The sequence below is a fragment of the Procambarus clarkii genome, chromosome 16 (assembly GCF_040958095.1).
Source record: "Procambarus clarkii isolate CNS0578487 chromosome 16, FALCON_Pclarkii_2.0, whole genome shotgun sequence".
In the NCBI taxonomy this organism is placed as follows: Eukaryota; Metazoa; Arthropoda; class Malacostraca; order Decapoda; family Cambaridae; genus Procambarus; species Procambarus clarkii.
Genome location: NC_091165.1, coordinates 28,980,807 through 28,987,140, shown reverse-complemented (window position 1 = coordinate 28,987,140; position 6,334 = coordinate 28,980,807).

Genomic DNA, 6,334 nt, shown 5'->3' with positions numbered 1-6,334 from the left:
TATTCAATAACAAGGTTTGCAGATAAAAATTTGAATTATCTTTCCCATCCGATATATTTTAGTAATAATTACATCGAGAGCACAATCAATCTGGTGAGTGCCCTTCACTCTGTCATGATGATTTTAGGATGAGTTCAAGATGTACTAGACTGCATTTAAAGGCACTTGTTCCCAACTTAATACTTGGCATTTATTGCGTAAATTACTCTACATTTATCAGCATCAGAGTCACTAACATGTGCTATATGTCATCGAGAGAAAATTGGGTAAACTACACAACTGCCTCCCCTCATGATACTTACAAAACATTGAAATAGGAACCACAGTACTATACCTGACCTCATAAACATAACTCACTAGGGTACTGAGTTGACTGGAGGAAGGGGAGGGAGTGTGTTGTCAAGGGGCCCCCACCGGACTGAATATTTGCGGTCTCCAGACACCCACCGGACTGAATATTTGTAGTCTCCAAAGCAGAACCCTCAGTAATAAGGGAGGTCCACACCTATCTGTTCCAGTGTCAGGCTGTTCTCAGATTGCTAGCCTATTTATGGGGGAGCCAGCTGGGGACTTAAGCTCCGCCTATTAAAATAGCCTGAAGCTATCTTGCTGCAAAACAGCGAGCGGGCGGGCAGGCGGGTGGCTGCTCTTTGGCACGAAGGCCCTCCCGGGCAAGCCAGCATACAGGTGACCCACAATGATCTGGCTTAGTCACCAGGTCTGACATCTTGGGTTAAGGTGCAGTTTTGCACACTGAAGGTGGGAGTAACCAGTGTCTAATGTCAGCATGTCTGGTAGTTCCCCTCGGGTGATACTCGACTCTGAATGATATAGCTAAAAATCCTTTATGGTGTTACACTAGTGGGAGTGCTTTATTTATGATGTTAAAACATTCTAAAGATGTATTACCCACGATGATCATATCGATTCCATGTACACAAAATTATAATAAACATAAGTACTAATGTGTGTTTGAGAAAATAACTTTTTTTTATATAAGATAGAGCTTTGGCCTCGTGCATGGGGGTCCCCGGTTCGAGTCTCCTAGAACCCAGGTGAATAGAACATAGTTTTTGTATATACAGGACTTTTAGATTGATGAATGCATCTTTGGGTTCATCTATAGCTTGGACCAGCGTGGTCTGAGTATGTTGATTTGAATTATTTTGATCATTTTTGTATCCCATAGCCATCCTGTGGGTGATAGTGGACCCCATAGCCATCCTGTGGGTGATAGTGGACCCCATAGCCATCCTGTGGGTGGTAGTGGACCCCATAAACCAGCATGTGGGTGGTAGTGGACCCTGTAGCCATCCTGTGGGTGGCAATGGACCACCATAGCCATCCTGTGGGTGGTAGTGGACCCCCCATACCCATCCTGCATACGGTACCGAGTAAGGTTACAGAAGCATAGATAATAGGATCAGGAACTAAACCCCAAAAATTCATTTAGCTAAGCAAACAATCTTCATAGGCTAGTTACACATTTTACTGCATATATCATTAGTCTGTTACAGCACAATTGGTTCAAGAACCGGACATGTAATGCTTCGTGTACGCACACGATTCAGTTTCGTCTTCAGCCGCTAAAAGTATCGTATCATTTGTTATTATATATATTTTTGGTGCTATGTATAATTTCGCCTGTCTGATCGATTGCCGTATCTCCTTCCGTATCTCCTTCCGTATCTCCTGGCGTATGAGTATGGGGTGGGTGACGGAGGAGAGGTGTTAGTCGTGTAGTACTAGTCTTGACATACAGAAGGCTGGCTGGTGTGTTAGGTAGTTATCTTCCACTCTATCACAGATAACACAGCGATAACACCGCCTGGCCCGGCACTAGGTCGCTGGATATATTTTGGGAAAAAGATGCAATTTTGTATATACTTGTGGGTAAGTTAAAATTGTGGATATAATTGTGGAAAACGGATAAAATGTTATACACGTGAAAAATATATACAATTTTGCTCCCAGGTGTTTTAGTGGTTAGTTGATTACCTGTCCTCTCAGGTGCTTAGTGATCAGGGGATTACCTGTCCTCTCAGGTGCTTAGTGATCAGTGGATTATCTGTCCTCTCAGGTGCTTAGTGATCAGTGGATTACCTGTCCTCTCAGGTGCTTAGTGATCAGTGGATTATCTGTCCTCTCAGGTGCTTAGTGATCAGTGGATTACCTGTCCTCTCAGGTGCTTAGTGATCAGTGGATTATCTGTCCTCTCAGGTGCTTAGTGATCAGTGGATTACCTGTCCTCTCAGGTGCTTAGTGATCAGTGGATTACCTGTCCTCTCAGGTGCTTAGTGATCAGTGGATTACCTGTCCTCTCAGGTGCTTAGTGATCAGTGGATTACCTGTCCTCTCAGGTGCTCAGTGATCAGTGGATTACCTGTCAGTCAGGTACGAAGTGACCAGCGGATTGGACCTGTCAATCAGGTACTCAGTGGCCAGTGGATTACCTGTCCCCTCAGGTAATCAGTGTATTAACTGTCCCTCAGGTACAATCCGGTTGGCCGCATTTTCTTGAGAAATTGATAGGTTTGACTATTAGGCTGCTTGCCTTGGTAAGAAAAGGTCAGAGATCTTCAGTGAGCTTCACTCGCACTTTACAACAGCAGTGAGGTATGACGAGACCTGTATTCGTCTGAGAGAACATTATAAGAGATAAAGATGCAGGCGAGGGGTCACAATAACGTGGCTAAAGTAAGTTGACCAGACCACACACACTAGAAGGTGAAGGGACGACGACGTTTCGGTCCGTCCTGGACCATTCTCAAGTCGATAGAGATAAAGCTGGTTGAAAAATCAACTGTCTTGTAGGTTGAAGAAGATATTTACACGAGGAGACATTATTTTTGTCTCAAGCTATCCTCCTTGGATAGGAGTCGGTCGGCCGAGTGGATAGCACGCGGGACTTGTGATCCTATGGTCCTGGGTTCGATCCCAGACGCCGGCGAGAAACAATGGGCAGAGTTTCTTTCACCCTATGCCCTGTTACCTAGCAGTAAATAGGTACCTGGGTGTTAGTCAGCTGGGGTGGAGGCCTGGTCGGCCGGGCCTGGCCGGGCCTCGGCCGGGCTTGGTCGGCCCGGTCGAGGACCGGGCCGCGGGGACACTAAAAAGCCCCGAAATCGTCTCAAGATAACCTCAAGATTGGACGAAAATCTATACAAGTTAGTTAACATTGCCACATGTGAACGGCCGGTGGGTTAAATTGTCTGGCTTGACGAAGTGTTGAAACATTTGATCAACACTATTGGAGCTCAGTAGTACCATTGGTCAACGTTATCATGCCCCCTGGTCCAACGTGGCTTGTTTCATAAAAAAAAGAGACGTGCACTTACATAGAAAATGACAAGGAGGTTTCGACATGCCTCACAACACAATTGACATGATTTCTTGAGGATCGGTCCGTCTAATTACCACAAGCTACCACAAACTACACAAACTTCAGAAAGCTTCCTGGCAATACGTTAGTAATGAATAAATATGATATATTTACTCATTATAATGTTGGTGCTGAATGTACAACACGAAAAAACATAATTTTAATCTGAAAAAGTATCTTTTTATAAAGAAATTAGACGAAAATAAAAAGCTGGTGACGCCAAATTAAGTCGACGATCCAAGCTTCGGTTAGGTTAGGTTAGGTTTGGTTAAGTTAGGTTAGGTTAGGTTAGGTTAGGATAGGTTAGGATAGGTTAGGTTAGGTTAGGTCAGCCTAACTTAATATATCATATTTATTCATTACTAACGTATTGCCAGGAAGCTTTCTGAAGTTTGTGTAGTTTGTGGTAGCTTGTGGTAATTAGACGGACCGTGTGTGTGTGTGTGTGTGTGTGTGTGTGTGTGTGTGTGTGTGTGTGTGTGTGTGTGTGTGTGTGTGTGTGTGTGTGTGCGCGCGCACGCGAATGAGTGTGTGTATTTATGAGTGTGAGTATAAGTGAAGCGCTTCTGGTCTAAAACCTCCACCACACGCTTCAGTAAGCACCATTGACCCCCATTCTTAGAAGGACAGGACATGCTTCGTATACTCGACAATATAAAATAACATTAATTCAATATTTGAGAAAATCCCGTTTGTTATTCTTTAAATATATAAACAAGTGACGCACGCATCTCTGTTGAGGGGCCGGCCGCAGCTTGGACCACCGTGCTAAAGCTGTGTCAAGCTCAAGCTATAATATGTTACAGCTGTGCTGAGTCATGGAAGTGTCATGTCATAGCCGTGTCATGGTAAAGCAATGTGCTGGAACCGGTTGTGGAGAGTGTCATTTCCGGTACACGCAGCCATACCGCTGATCCGACGACCGGATATGCGGAGCCTTAAACGTGATCTTAAGCGGAGCATGGAGAGAGAGAGAGAAGGTCGCCCCGGTGGACGGTATCAATCTTCGAGGAAGGTCTAGGACCTGATAAAAGTATGTACCTCACCACGTCATCGCTACTCTAAGCAAACCTAACCTAACCTGTTCTAATCTAACCCAACCTAACCTATCCTAACCTAACCTTATATATATATTACTTTAAAACTTCAAATTCCTCACATGAACGTGGCATAACGTAGTGTAAACAAAATTCTGAATAATTGTGGTCCTATATTCGGTGTGGGTCGGGACAGCAAGGTGGAGAGCCACTGAAATTCTGAGGGACTGTGGCATGAAATGGGTGGCAGTTGCTTATTTTGGGATTACTAGGTCTACAGTGGGGGTCATCCCAGCTGGACTGCTTGTGGGCTTTAGGTGATCATGGTTGGAGTGCTGAGGTTTCGAAAGAGAGGCCCATTTAGTGGGGCGAATAATGAGACTGATAAGCCGGTGTTTTAGTGTGTCCCAGGAGTCCTTCGGGGAAGCAAACACCGGTCTCCCCCCCACCTTGTACAGAGAACATTTGGGTAGTCAAACAAGATCAAGGCAAACACACGTCCCCCCCCCCCCCCTCCTAAACTCGTACCTATATGGGCAAATCGCAAAACGTTTTCCAGTGTCCTCAGGCAGAGCAGAAGCCAGCCGCCCACCACGCCCTGAGGTGGGTGGCTATGACTTTACTTTATACTGTGATCTCATGACAGTATAAAGTAAGCCCAATATCCGCTAATTTTCAGCACCTCTCGGCCAAGCTGGCGCCGGACACTATCTGCCCGAAGAACCAACCGGAAAACAGGGAAAATCTATCAACATTCCTGTGACTCCAGACGATTTGTGCGCCAGGCGTCCTAACAGTCCTGACCGTTGAGTATAGGAAATGCCAGATAACAGTATCGAGACCAAAAGGGTAAAATCGAGTCATGTGTTTCACAATTAGGTCTTACCCAGACAACTGTTGTTGGGTTGCAGCCTGGGGAGTTCGACCTTGGAGGTGACCTCGATACTGGAAAAACCACAATGAGCGGAAAGATTTTTGTTTGTGCACACTTTCGGACTCTCGTCCTTCCTCAGAGACAATGTGACCGTGCATGACAGCTGCCAAGACTGGGAGGCAGTCTCGAGGGGTGAGGGCGGCGGAAGAAAATCATAATAGAGTCAACAAGAGAGACGCTAGTCAGCACAGAACAAAGGGATTTGACAACAGCAGCGCGGAATGAAACGTAGACAAACATGTTAGCGGAAATTGGAGATTAAGGACCAAGGTTAAGACATGGAGTAAAATTATTTTATCAAGATAATCTTCTTACAATAATTGTAATCTATATTTCATTAATACTCTACTGTGATCTCATCACAGCATAAGGTAACTTTGTAAATGCGATTAGCGTGGCAAGATAACTGAAAATAGAACATATGGATTAGAAAGCACGCAGCAGGCCTCTTGTCCCATACTAGACGGGTCCTGTCTGACGCAATCACCTCACTCACCAATATACCTATTAGATCTATTCTTCAAACATGTTGAACTATGTTTCAATAATACTAGCTGGCAGTTCAGTCCACAACCTTATTCCTAAATCAACTCTTCCGTATCGCTCTCCAAAATCTATATTTATCCACCTTGTATACTGTTGCGAATTGTAATCTGTTCAGACAGTTTCAGAACCCTGTTATATCCCTCCATGTTTATGTCTCCTAGCGGAATTGAGAACCTCGAGGGGCATATCCTATTCTCCTATCCTAAATTAACAACAAACCTCCCTCCCTCCTCCTTACGGGCTATTCATGCCCGTGCCAAATCTTGGGTGGCTTAATCTTTTTCAATCAATCAATCTCCCTCCTTGTCCTGCATCTCTGTAGCCAGCGGGCACCCAGACCCGTCTCTTGTCCTCGTAGGAATGTCCCTGAAAGTGGGACGTGTTTCGAAAAAAAACAGTGAGACTTGCTCGAAAAACTTAAATCAGCAGTACAAT